Source organism: Ovis aries, chromosome 9 (genome assembly GCF_016772045.2).
Source record: "Ovis aries strain OAR_USU_Benz2616 breed Rambouillet chromosome 9, ARS-UI_Ramb_v3.0, whole genome shotgun sequence".
Classification (NCBI taxonomy): Eukaryota; Metazoa; Chordata; class Mammalia; order Artiodactyla; family Bovidae; genus Ovis; species Ovis aries.
Genome location: NC_056062.1, coordinates 33293572 through 33306251, shown reverse-complemented (window position 1 = coordinate 33306251; position 12680 = coordinate 33293572). Strand labels below are relative to the sequence as shown.

Genomic DNA, 12680 nt, shown 5'->3' with positions numbered 1-12680 from the left:
TCTCACATCCATACATGACTACTGGAAAGGCCACAGTTTTGACTATATAGATCTTTGTCAGCAAAATGATGTCTCTGCTTTTTAATACGCTGTCTAGGTTTGTCGTACCTTTCCTTCCAAGGAGCAAGCATCTTTTAATTTCACAGCTGCAGAGTAGCTGATTACTTCACAAAGAACACGTCTTTACAAATCTATAATCAGATAATTTCTTGTAGCCATGAGTGGCTGACTTACCAATGGTTGCCAAGTATACAGACAATGGCACAGAGATCCCACACAGATAGCAGTTGACAGCATAGCTGCATTTCTCAAGGGAGGGGTACCCCTTCGCATTGCTCTGCTCCCCTGTCCATATCTCCTAACCTCTGTGGGCCAGCCTTGCACAGACTCACTGATTCAACCCCCATGTTGATGCAAATGTGACTCCTTGAGTCAAAGTAGCTCCCGTGGATGTACCAAACCACTGACTGCATCAGTGATGAGGGGATACCCCCCACAGTTTGGTGGCACATCCTCTCCTGCACGTTACTGAAGGCCTTTTAGGGTTCTGCAAGGTAACTGGCTAAAGGCACACTGTTGGCTTAGAAAACTTAATTGCCCACCAGAAACTAGATAATGTATTCCTTTTATACCAAGATACAGTCAGGAAGTTATCTGGAGAATCTGAGAGGCTGGAGAAAGGAATTTGAAAATCAGACAAAAACAAATTTCTGTTTGCCTGGCCTGGCTTGAAAATTCTAGTCATTCCCATGGAAGTTATTCAGCTCATGAGAGAGAAAAAGCGCTAAGGACACTTAGATTGATCTGAAGAACACTGCACTTATTTTTACCCTCAGAAATTTCTTTTAGCAAAATATGGAAGTTTTACATAAGATCTAATATCAATGAGATATAAAAATTATATAATGAAAAGACATTTTATTATTATTGAAGATCAATTGCAGCCTTTCAAGTAAAATCAACAACAGGTTACATATCACCAGTGGAAGAAAGTTAATCTTCCAGTGACAAAAATGAGTAATTATTTGAATGTTTGATATATTTTACATGATCACTTTAAATGAATATATAATTTATTGGAAAAAATAAGATTTTAAATAGGTCTCTTCCCAACTATTATCTGTGTTTCTTTTAGATTTATTATGTAAGATATGATATTTTGGGCTTCCTTGGTGGCTCAGACAGTAAAGAATTGGCCTGCAATTCAGGAGACCTGGGTTCAATCTCTGGCTCAGGAAGATCCCCTGGAGAAGGGAATGGCAACCCACTCCAGTATTCTTGCCTGCAGAATCCCATGGACAGAGGAGTCTGGCAGACACGACTGAGCAACTTTCACTTTCGCATTTTCTTTCATTTTCTCAAACTGGTAATATATCTTCAGGTTGCCCTGGTGGCTTACACGATGGAGAATATGCCTGCAATGCTGGATACCCAGGTTTGATCCCTGGGTGAGGAAGATTTCCTGGAGAAGGGAATGGCAACCCCCTCCATTCTTGCCTGGAGAATTCCATAGACAGAGGAGCTTGGTGGGCTATAGTCCACAGGGTCACAAAAAATTGGACAAGACTGAGAGACTAAAGCTATATTTCCACAGCTTCAGCAATCATTTCCATTTTGCCAGCTCTGAGCTGGACATGTCAGGTTGTACCTGTTTCTGAAACCAAAGGTTCCTCCCCACCATGTGGTCCTTGCACCTGTTCCCCACTCAGCAGACACGTCCCAAGTCAGGTCTTACACCTTTCCTTCCAAAAATGGGTGTTTTATGCCCAAGTGCATTTGTATTTATCCAGCCCATGGCAGGTACCAAGCACATGACCTAGCTTGATTCATTTCCGATGTGCCAGTCCATCACCCATCACCTTACCATCCAGTCTCAACTGACTCACTGCTCACCTTCACCTCAGGAGGTCAAATTCTCATCACCTCAAACCTGAATCACTGCAGCAGAATCAACCCTGGTCCTTTCTGACTCACCAACGCTTCTAAAATATGTCATTCAACATACGAGTACAACATCCACAAACCCTCCTATTTGTACAAGATTGTGGAAGTGAAAGTGTTAGTTGCTCAGTCATGTCTGACTCTTTTCAAACCCAAGAACTGTAGCCTGCCAGGCTTCCCTGTCTGGGATTTTTTCAGGCAAGAATACTAGAGTGGGTAGCCATTCCCTCCTCCACTGAATAAGATTAAGATCAAGATAATCTGCAAGGCCTTTCAAATCCTTGAGAATCTAAACCCTTCCAGTTCCTTAGACAGTAAAAGCAAAAGTTAGTAAAATACAATCACTTGTTTGCTTATAATCAAAATTCGAAGTAAGTGAAGCATGTAATCAATGGGACAAAAGATATTTCTTCTTTCCAAACCACCTACAAAGTATGGAAAATATGAAATATTGACACAAATCTTAATTTTGACTCAATGTATGGACACTCATTTATGGACTCATTACAGACCTCACTGTCTCACTTGCAAAACAGGAATCAGAATCTTTGCCTCAGTCCTGCTGTGAGATTCATAGGTAAGATGCCCTCAGTTCAGTTCAGTTCAGTCGCTCAGTCGTGTCCCACTCTTTGAGATCATATCAGTCGAAGCACGCCAGGCCACCCTGTCCATCACCATCTCCCAGATTCACTCAGACTCACATCCATCGAGTCAGTGATGCCATCGAGCCATCTCATCCTCTGTCGTCCCCGTCTCCTCCTGCCCCCAACCCCTCCCAGCATCAGAGTCTTTTCCAATGAGTCAACTCTTCGCATGAGGTGGCCAAAGTACTGGAGTTTCAGCTTTCACATCATTCCTTCCAAAGAAAACCGAGGGCTGATCTCCTTCAGAATGGACTGGTTGGATCTCCTTGCAGTCCAAGGGACTCTCAAGAGTCTTCTCCAACACCACAGTTCAAAAGCATCAATTCTTCGGCCCTCAACTTTCTTCACAGTCCAATTCTCACATGCATACATGACCACTGGAAAAACCATAGCCTTGACTAGATGGACCTTTGTTGGCAAAGTAATGTCTCTGCTTTTCAATATGCTATCTAGGTAAGATGCCCTAGCCTTTTACAAAACTGCTGAAGCCACAGAAGTGCTGAGTCTCACTGAGGATGGGAACTCAAGGAGGTTGGGTCGCCTGGAATCTAGTCATATGGCCCACAAAAACCTCATATAACAGTGAAATACTCTAACTTTAGGACTTCCCAGAAATTTGCCACCATGGAAACAAAATATGAAATGGAAAATAAAAACACATTGCTTAGGTGGATAGTAGGCAAGTTTCATTTTTCAGTAATCACTTAAAAGGATTTGTAAATAGAGAAAAAGGATGGACTTGGAAAGAAAAATGAACAGCCTGTGTGTTTGTGAATGTAACAAATTAGATGAACTACCCTCATCTTACTTACCTGAGCTCTAAAGGTCCTGACCAGGTAACTATTTGCTTATATGAGCTGTAATCAGAGGTGTAATTCAGGCAATTAAATTAATCTGCTCTTAGGAGTTTTATTTCTTCAAGATTAAAATCAGACCAGAGAAACAAGGGATAAATAGTTGAGCTAAACTGGTATAGGCTTATCATTTGATAAATGAGGAAATATTATATAAAACTGTGGGAATTAATATAGAAAAAAAAAAGCTCTCCAGCCAGAAGTACTATTATCCACATTGGTCTCTGGCTCTGTTTGTGTGTCCTCTGGATATTAGTCATTTCTGAGTAACAAACTGAAAAGACGCCTACAAAGCTGGGGTGTCTTAATTACATTGAGGCCACATTATGAACATTTCATCTTGTTAATTAAATGTTCTGCAAAAACAAGCTTTTAGAGAGACCACGGACTATGAGCCCACCTACCTGAGGAGTCTATCCACAGTAGATATAGAAACTGACCTAGAAAGCTTTGGTAAATTCTTCATGACACTGCAGTGGACAGTTGCTGTTCTTTCCACCTTATAATATAACCTCTCCCCTTTTCTTGAAAACTGCATCAAAACTTGTATCGGAGGCAGCTCTGCATTTAACAGACCATAGTAACAGCTGGTTCTCTGTTTTCCTCTTGGTCTTACAGTTCCCCAAGGTTTTCACCCGGTTACAGCTGCTATTGTGGGCTTCCCTTGTGGTTCAGCTGCTAAAAAATCTGCCTGCAATGTGGGAGACCTGGGTTTGATCCCGGGGAAGGGAAGATCCCCTGGAGAGGGAAATGGCAACCCACTCCAGTACTCTAACCTGGAGAATTCCATGGACAGAGGAGCAGGACAGGCTGCAGTCCATGGAATCGCAGAGTCAGACAGGACTGTGCAACTAACTTTCACTTTTCACAGCTGCTATTGCAAGTATCAGAGGACAAAGAAAGGGAATAGTTGCCAGAAGAGACACATCATGGAACATTGTTGATCTGGCTTCATTCCTGCCTGTTCTTGGGACTTTTTTCTCACAATATTTTGACCAAAGAAATGGAGTGGTTATTTCTTCTCAGCCACTCCTCATTTTTAGAGATATATTTTCTTGTAAACTTCTAAAAGATATTAATATGAAGTTTTATTTTGCCAAGTCCTGATTCATTCTCCCACTTTTAGAAAGAGACAGAAAGGACTGGAAAAAGACTGACGAAATATGTCAGTTTGGGTTTTTAACAAATGGTACTGAAATCAGAGTAGTCATGGTCTGCGGCTCTGTGCCGAGTCCAGCTTGCAGTCCATTTTATTCCAATTAAATCAGGTAAAAACTAAGAGACTTCACCCAAAATCTGGTTCTGGATCAAATGACATTATTCTAATGACTTTTCAACCATTGCTTTTTTCCTCCTTTTTTTTTTTTCTCTACTGTTTATTTACTTTTTCTTTTTTGGTAAATGATAACAAATCAAACCAAAAACTTATCATCATTGTATCACTGACTAGACAATTATATAATTTTCCATTTCCAGGTCAGTCAAGTAGTTTAACCACCAGACTATACGGAAACTGACTATAACACCAATGGCAGTTTAGATTTCTCAAGCTTACTCTTGATGTATTTTTAGTGATACTCTAGAAACCTATACAGACCAAATGCTTATCAATTACATTTTTTAAGAACTATAGCCACTTTTAAAACTGAAACTAGTGGAAAAAAATAAATCATGAGATGTTACTTAACTGGAGATTTCCTGAATACCTATGAATAGAATCTGGACTAAACCAAGACCACAGCATTTCCAGGGTCGCCCATGGAACAGCCCCACACTGTCTACCCTCCACTCCGTCTTTACTAGTTGGTGAAGCAAGACAAATTGCTTTCTGGATGTATCATCAAATGTTGAATTTTTAAAGACCACTTAATCCTATGAGCTTCCTTATTGGTATAACTAATGGTAAACATTACTTCTCCTTTACAGACCAGAAAATTATGACAAAAATGCAGTGGTTGATTCACTTCAGGTCAAAATGAAAGTACAGTTGACCCTTAACCAACATAGGTTTGAGCTGCATGGGTCCAATTATACCCAAATTTTTATCAATAAATACATTTAAATTTTTTGAGATCACTGATGATCCGAAGAAATGCATAGCCAAAAAAAAATCTAAAAAAATAAGAAAAACTTAGGCACATTATAAATACATAAAATATTCAACACACAGTGTCAATGGATCATTTATATTATTGTAAGGATTCTGGTCAGAGTAGGCAATTAGCAGTCAGTTTGTATGCATGTTGTGCTCAGTCATGTCTGACACCTTTGTGACCCTATGGACTGCCAGGCTCCTCTGTACATGGGATTTCCCAGGTGAGAATACGGGAGTGGGTTGCCATTTCCTCCTCCAGGGAATCTTCCCAACCCAGGGATCAAACCCAGGTCTCCTGCACTGGCAAGTGGATTCTTTATCACTGAGCCACCTGGGAAAGCTATAGGAGGAGTCAAAAGTTACATATGAAAAAAAAAAGCCACCTGGGAGGAGTCAAAAGTTACATATGAATTTTTGACTACACAGAAAGCTAGAGCTCCTTACCTCTGCATTGCTCAAGGGTCAAGGGCAATTAAAATGAACTTGGGTGTCACGTTGACCTAGTCTTGCCTATTTGGTTTAAAGCATGATGTCAATTTTTGAATACTGTTTTTAAACGAAGTCCTCATTGCATTAAAATACTTTTTCCATTGAGAGATATAAGAAAATTGATGCTGAATTCCCAGGGAAAGACTATATTCCCTACATTTAAGCTCTTAAAATGCAAGAAGCATGTTGCCATATACTAATCAGAAGGGAGTTTTTTGAGGAATGAAGGAATGATTGCTATAAGAGATGACATAATAATTCAAAGATAGAGCACTTAAGTTTCCAACATACTCTCAAGAGCACCGTATTGAGACTTTCCAACATTCCAGCATACACATCTCTTCGTTTATTCCACAAATACCTAGATGTCAACAATATGTAGAGGACTGCATCTTAATTGGTAGATAAAGCACCCCGTGTTAGGTAGAAAAAGCTGAGTAGTGGGTTGAGTGGCTAGCCCAAGATCTTATGACCAGCATGCCAAGAATCCGCATGTCCTGACTGCCAAGCAAGTCTTGTCCTGCTATATGATGATGTATAACACACTTCATGCTGCAGGGTGCTGTCTCTTTCCATGCATGCCGTGCACAACTCATTCTGCCAAGCTAAACAGGAAGAAAATAAAAATGAGAGGTCTCTCCACTTGTGTGCCAGTCTATGACTCACTGGAGGTGAGATAACTCTAGAAATAATATCTGGCTTAGGATACACTTTTCTTCAGTGGCTTTTGCCTTCTTAATAGAATTGAGTGAATAACCAGATTTCTTGCCTAGAATCTTTTAATCAGTATGAAAATAACAATCAATTATTGAGGGACTTCTTAAATTCCAAAATAATCATCTCTTCTTTTACATTTTTTGTAAACATGTATATAACTTGGTTCAAACCCAAGCAAGCAATTTCAAAGGCAAACTGTGGACCTTCCAATCCAATAGGATCTGATGGTCAATAATCACACTGAAGTGAAGTGAAGTGGCTCAGTCGTGTGTTAATAATTAGATGGTCTAAATAATAATACTGACTGATAAGTGTTTCTATAATATTTGTATAACATAAAGGTTCAAGCCAGAAATCTCTGTCCCACTCTCACGCAGACCATTTCTTGTTAAAAGAAGAAAAGTAACTTACCAGATTCCAGAACTCATTTCAAATCATCCTGTGTTCCTATATACACTTTCCATTGTCCTCATTATGCAATTCTACTTCACTTTTCTCCTCTGAGTCTCAAGTAGAAGCAACACAAAAACACTGACCCCCACCAACAGAACTCCTTCCTCTGAGACGGGATGTTGAGTACTGTGTCTGATACTTCTCAAACTTCATGCATCCTTTTTTGGTAACAGACCAAAAAAACATCAGGAAAAAGAGCTGTTTTAATAGGATATGGATGTCCTATAATTAAGTATTGATTTCTTTTTATAGATAAGGGATTCTGTGCAAACAGTAGTATGATTGCATTAGCCCACCCACTCCTTTTGTGGAGTCAGGGAGACTGGGGGCAGTTAGAGATTATAATTTACATAGGCACTAAATTGGTTTACAAAATGCTGTCTCAATGCAATGGCATTTCCCCACAGATAAGGAGAGCTTCCAGGCAGCTTGCCTGGGCTTGGAAGGGTGAATCAGTTCTTTATATCTGTGATTGAATCTCTAAAGGGATGAGCCCAGGATAACTTTTACTTTGTGCTGTTTCTGTCACACATGGAGAAAGCCTGCCCCCTCTGCCACTGAGAAGGTAACTGCGGCCACGTGCCCACAGGCCTGCTTCCATCTTATGCTCTGCTGACCAGGCAGTCTGTCTGTGCTATTAACTGACAACCACACTCAGGGTCTAGCAACAGGCTGCAACTCTCTTCAAACATGACTAATTAGTATATGTAACAATTTCATGTTCATATCTTCCAGATTAGGGGGAAAAAACAAACACACAAAAGCAGGTTTGTCAGGGGCACACCGCAGGTCTCCTGGCAAGGATTCCAAATCAATAGTGCATTTTTCCTCCTGAGATTGCCGTTTCTGACCCATATAGGGCAATAGAGCCCCCAAGGAGCTCCATGACGCCGACACCACTCTCCCTTTCTGCTAAGTAAGCAGGTTTGTGGTAAGTGGCAAGTGACAGTTAAGAACAATTTGTCCCTAGAGTGCAGTTTCTGTTCTCAGTCAACGCAAAACAAGGGCCCTTCAGCATACTGGCCAATGCCATCTTAACTGCCTTCAAGGATTTGAGTGATGAAATTGAAAAACAGGGCAGTATGGATATGTATTTTATGATCGATTATAGATGCCCTATGAAATTCAGAGGAGAACCTGAAGAACTGTGCTTTTTCAAAAGGGCCAACTCTCCCCACAGGGCTGGTCGTGCTCACAGCATCACATGTGTTCACAGGGTTGTCAGAGTCATTCCTGCCAAGCCCTGCTCTCCACTAACTGGATGTGCTTGGTGGAACCCAGCGAGCCCTTAGTGAAATGTCAGGCGTGGGCTATAAATCTGTGCCTTTACCCTGTGAAGCCCTTTTCTTAAAGCAGAATGCTCATCAAGGTCACTGCGAAAGATTGCAGTTCTAAAGCTACAGAAGTAAGAGTCAACAGAAAATAGAGTTCATAAACACTTTAAAGCTTACGGTTCGTCCAAAAACTCTTGGCCCCCCACCACTTTGTGGATTTCAGTGACAAATGCATTTTCATAGGACTAAGAATGCTTTGGAAACCTGTTCTCCTAAAAAGGCACACTATAGCTTCTCATTTTCTGCCTTCTGGCAGATCTGGTTTGAGTAAGCAGTCTTTAGAAGGCTAGAAAGACAACACTGCATAAAAATGTGTGTATTTCTGTAGGTTAAGATCCACAAGTGTAAGCACACTCTGGATTGGGGTAGAGAGAGAGACCGAGTGTACAGTTTGGCACATTATATTCATATAAAATATAATAGACCAGATGGTGAAACCATCACTACTAGTAACTTTTTGAGTCTTGCATACTATGTAATACAAACAGGATCACTTTAAACTACATGCATAACACCAAGAGGAAAAAAAAAACTTACAAGATGCCACATTGTATTCTTTCGGGGGAAAACAGGGACACAGATTCAAAAAGATACTAGATCATCAATAAAAATATCCGACTAAAATTTTACTATATTTATATAGGCTTACACACACACACATATCATTTTTAATATTCTTGTCACCTAAAGGACTTCAGATAAGTAAAACATCCAACTACTTTACTAGGCAAGATTTTCCCAAAGATCATTACACAGGAACAACCATTTAAAAATCAAACTGTTTATCATCTTAATCCACAAGGAAAAAATAATACTGTTTTAATCTTTCTGTTAAAATCTTGCGGTGGGGGGGGGGGGTCGTCACTTGAGTTACAAACAAGCAGTAATAATAGTATTATCACTTACCGGCCGAGTAAGGAATTAGAATCTTCCAGTTTCTCTAACGCCAGGTTGGGAGTAGGTCTAGAAGCTCCTCTCGAAAAGCTATTTCCAAAACAGGTGCAGCCCGCTCGGGAGCATCCTGTTTATTTGGAGCAGCGCGGGCCTCCTCAGAGCGCTCGGACCCAGTCTGCGGAGCCCATGGTTTCCAGAGGCCGGACAACTTCGGCCTCTCTGGGCCGCCGGTGCTCCTCCGGCCCCTGTCGACAATTTTCCTGGAAGTTGCTGCCGAGTTTAATCTGCGGATCAGGTGAGCTTCTCTGAGCCCTGCGCAGGGGTCGCAGCAGGCAGAAGAAGGTCCCTTTCGGTCTGTCACGGCCGGCCAGGGGGGTGCCGGGGCATCGGAGACGAAGCCCCTTAGCTGCTCCTGGCTGGGAGCCGGGCTGCCTTCGGCGACGACGGCGGCAGCGAGGACCGTGGCGGCGCAGTGGGGTCCCGGCTGTGGCCCGGTCCAAAGACGCTGTCCATCCCCGCCGGTGCTGAAGTGCGGGCCCGAACCCCAGGCCCGGCCCCGCGCCGCACTTTTCCCCACCGGCGAACGCGATCGGTTAGCTGTTCTTTCAGGCTCGCCTCCCCCGGCGCTTCTTACGCGGCAGGGCTAACCGGCTTTCCAAGATAACGGTCTCATGTTAGTCTGGGGGCACCGCTTCCGGACAGCATCTGCCGTTGGAAGCAGAAATCCGTGGGAAATCAGTTGTGAGCCTCTCCTGACTTTTCAGTGGCCGCGAACGAGTTTCCTGATGCTAGAAATGAACGGGAGCGCACGCACACGCGCGCGCACACGCGCGCACGAGAGAAGGAGGCGGGGAGAGAGAATAAATATAGATTATGTACCGTGGAAAATCCAGCGCTTCTGTGGGTCTCTAATTACATAAGATGGAAAGGGCTATTTCGGAAGACTCCTCAATCTCCATCACCCATGGTGGGTGGGGGGCGTTTAGATTCTGAGAAGCGCCTTGTGAAATTCCCAGGTTAGACACAGCACCGAGCAGAAACGACAGGTTACTGTTCAATGAAAACACAGAAAATGAGAAAAGAAAAAGAAAGAAAGAAAAGGCCGCGATACCTTGTAAAGCGTTGCTGAACTGGCTGGAAATCCTTGCCGAGCCGCTGGGAGGGGGTCGGGCGGGACGCGGACGCGTGAGCGCGGGGCTCCGAGCCGGGGAGGCAGCGATGCGCGCCGGGCGCAGGCTCCTTCCCCGAGGCCGGGTTGGCGCGCGTCCGCAGCCCCGGGCCCTGCAGGGCAGCGGGGGAGGCGGTCTCTCAAGGACCGAACGGGGGACGATAAAGTCAGCGGGAAAGATCGGCCGTCCCCACCCTTCTAATGCCGGAACGCGGCGCAGCCGGCAGGTCCCGGCTCGGGTTTCCGCTCTTTAGCCTGCTTCTGCTCGCTGCCCCCAGGCCTCGCCGACCCCTCGCCCCCGCGGCGCGCAGACCCCACCTCTGCCCGCGGCACTGGCTCTCACAGCTGCCGACCCCCGCACCAGGAGGGGCGGCGCACGGGTCCCCGGGACGGCCACCGAGGGCTCCGCCGCCCACATTCGGCACCCGGTGCGGACGCGCGTGGGGTGAGGCGGAGGACCGAAATTCACTACGTTGGAACTGCTAGAGAGCTGATCAAAATTACGACCAAGGACTCATAGAAAAAAGGGAAAGTGTAGCTGGGGTTGAGGGTCGTACCACTGGGCACCTCTCCAGGCACTGAGATTACGAGTGTCATTTTCCGCGCCCGGAGATTGTTGGAGACCTGGGAGGGAACTCAAGAGGGAAGGACCAGGTGTGGAGTGAGGGCGCTGGAGATAAACGCGAATTTCCTGACTCGGGTCCCAGGCCCTCCTCGCGGCCCGGCGTTCAGAGTCCTCGTGCCGGATGCCGACAGCAGAGGGAGTCGTGGACGCAGCGCGGTCCTCCACGCCGGCGCGGGATATCCGAGCCAAGGGGCTGGCGCCGCGCGTCCAGGGGGCTCCCCCAGGACCTGGGGGTGGGGGACGGCGTGGGAGGCGGCAGCCAACGCGGCTCCGGTTGGTTCCCTCAAGGCTAAACGGAACTGGACCGGGGATCATCTGGGATGGAAATCAGACAGGCTCGTTATTCACCCCGGGAAGTCCACGGTTTCCTTAGACTTTGAGCCACCTCTCCGCCGCCTGGGCTCGAGCGGGTTCCCGCGAGGGCGCGTGGGGCGCTGGGGCTGGAGACGCGCGGGGGAGGCGGGTTGAGGGGGACGCGGCGACGGGCGAGGGTCCGACTCACTACAGGCCTCCAGTACCCGCTGAGCTGCGCTGGGGAGCCTGCTCGTTCGGTGGGAAGGGGCACGTCGCCCGCCCTCTATCGGGCCTTTAACCAGGGGCGCTGGTGACTGGGGCGCCGGTGGCAGGTACGGAGGGAGCTCTCACACCGCGTCAGATGGAGCCACCCCGCCTTCACTAGACCCACAAAGCCACTCAGAATGTTGTTACTTGGGGCGAATGTGGAAGCGTGTGTTTTGCTTTAGGGTCCGTGTGAAAGCAGACGGATTGCTGGGGATCTTGGTAAATGAAGTTTCTCTTCTCCTTGGACAGATGTAGACACACATGCGTCTCTAGTGTCTGCAGAGACACGTCGTGTCATCCCCACAGACAAGCTTCACAAGGTGCAGGTTTTGTGAGAGGGCAAACACATCGCTTCCAGGTTTGGGGAGCTCGGACTGTTTGGGGAGCTGGTGGATGAGAACGCTTTTCTCCGCAGAATTTAACCCGCTTGATGCGATTGATGACATCTGTTATCCTCTCCCAACAAGTAGAAACAAGGATAATCGCAGAAATTTAACACATCAGATAAAAGAACCGTATTTAAATAAGACTCAGGGCTCAAAGATGTGACTAATTAAATCATTTGCCATTGATTATTCAGACCTGGAGGGAGAGATTGCCTTTGTGGGGCTGGTTGACGGGGACTTACAGTCTCTCAGTCTTTTCCCCTGCCTCTGTCTCTGCCAGGAAGAGAAAAAAGAAAGTGTTGATTAATTTGAACTGTCAGTCCGAGTAAGATCAGGTTAGTTTGATGTCTTTTTTTTTTTTTTTTTGAAGGAGAAGCAATATCTACTCCAAATTTTCCTCATCAAGTTGTGTAACCAGTTATGGAAATTAACATGATGGAAATTAAATGCAGTCTAACATATGATGCTCCAAATGAATATAAATAAAGTACACAAACCAGGGAACAGATAAACTGAGAT

The 12680-nt window shown here is 45.0% G+C and overlaps 1 protein-coding gene across 2 annotated transcripts in view; it reads right to left on the bottom strand.

Annotated features, from left to right (window-relative positions):
- SNTG1 (syntrophin gamma 1) overlaps positions 1 to 10221 on the bottom strand; it is a 408779-nt gene extending 398558 nt beyond the window's left edge. For both annotated transcript variants that reach the window (XM_060393389.1, XM_027973279.3), the window contains exon 1: positions 9434 to 10221. The gene's annotated coding sequence lies outside the window, so the exon portion shown is untranslated. The remainder of the gene's footprint in view (positions 1 to 9433) is intronic.
- Positions 10222 to 12680: the final 2459 nt, after the last annotated feature.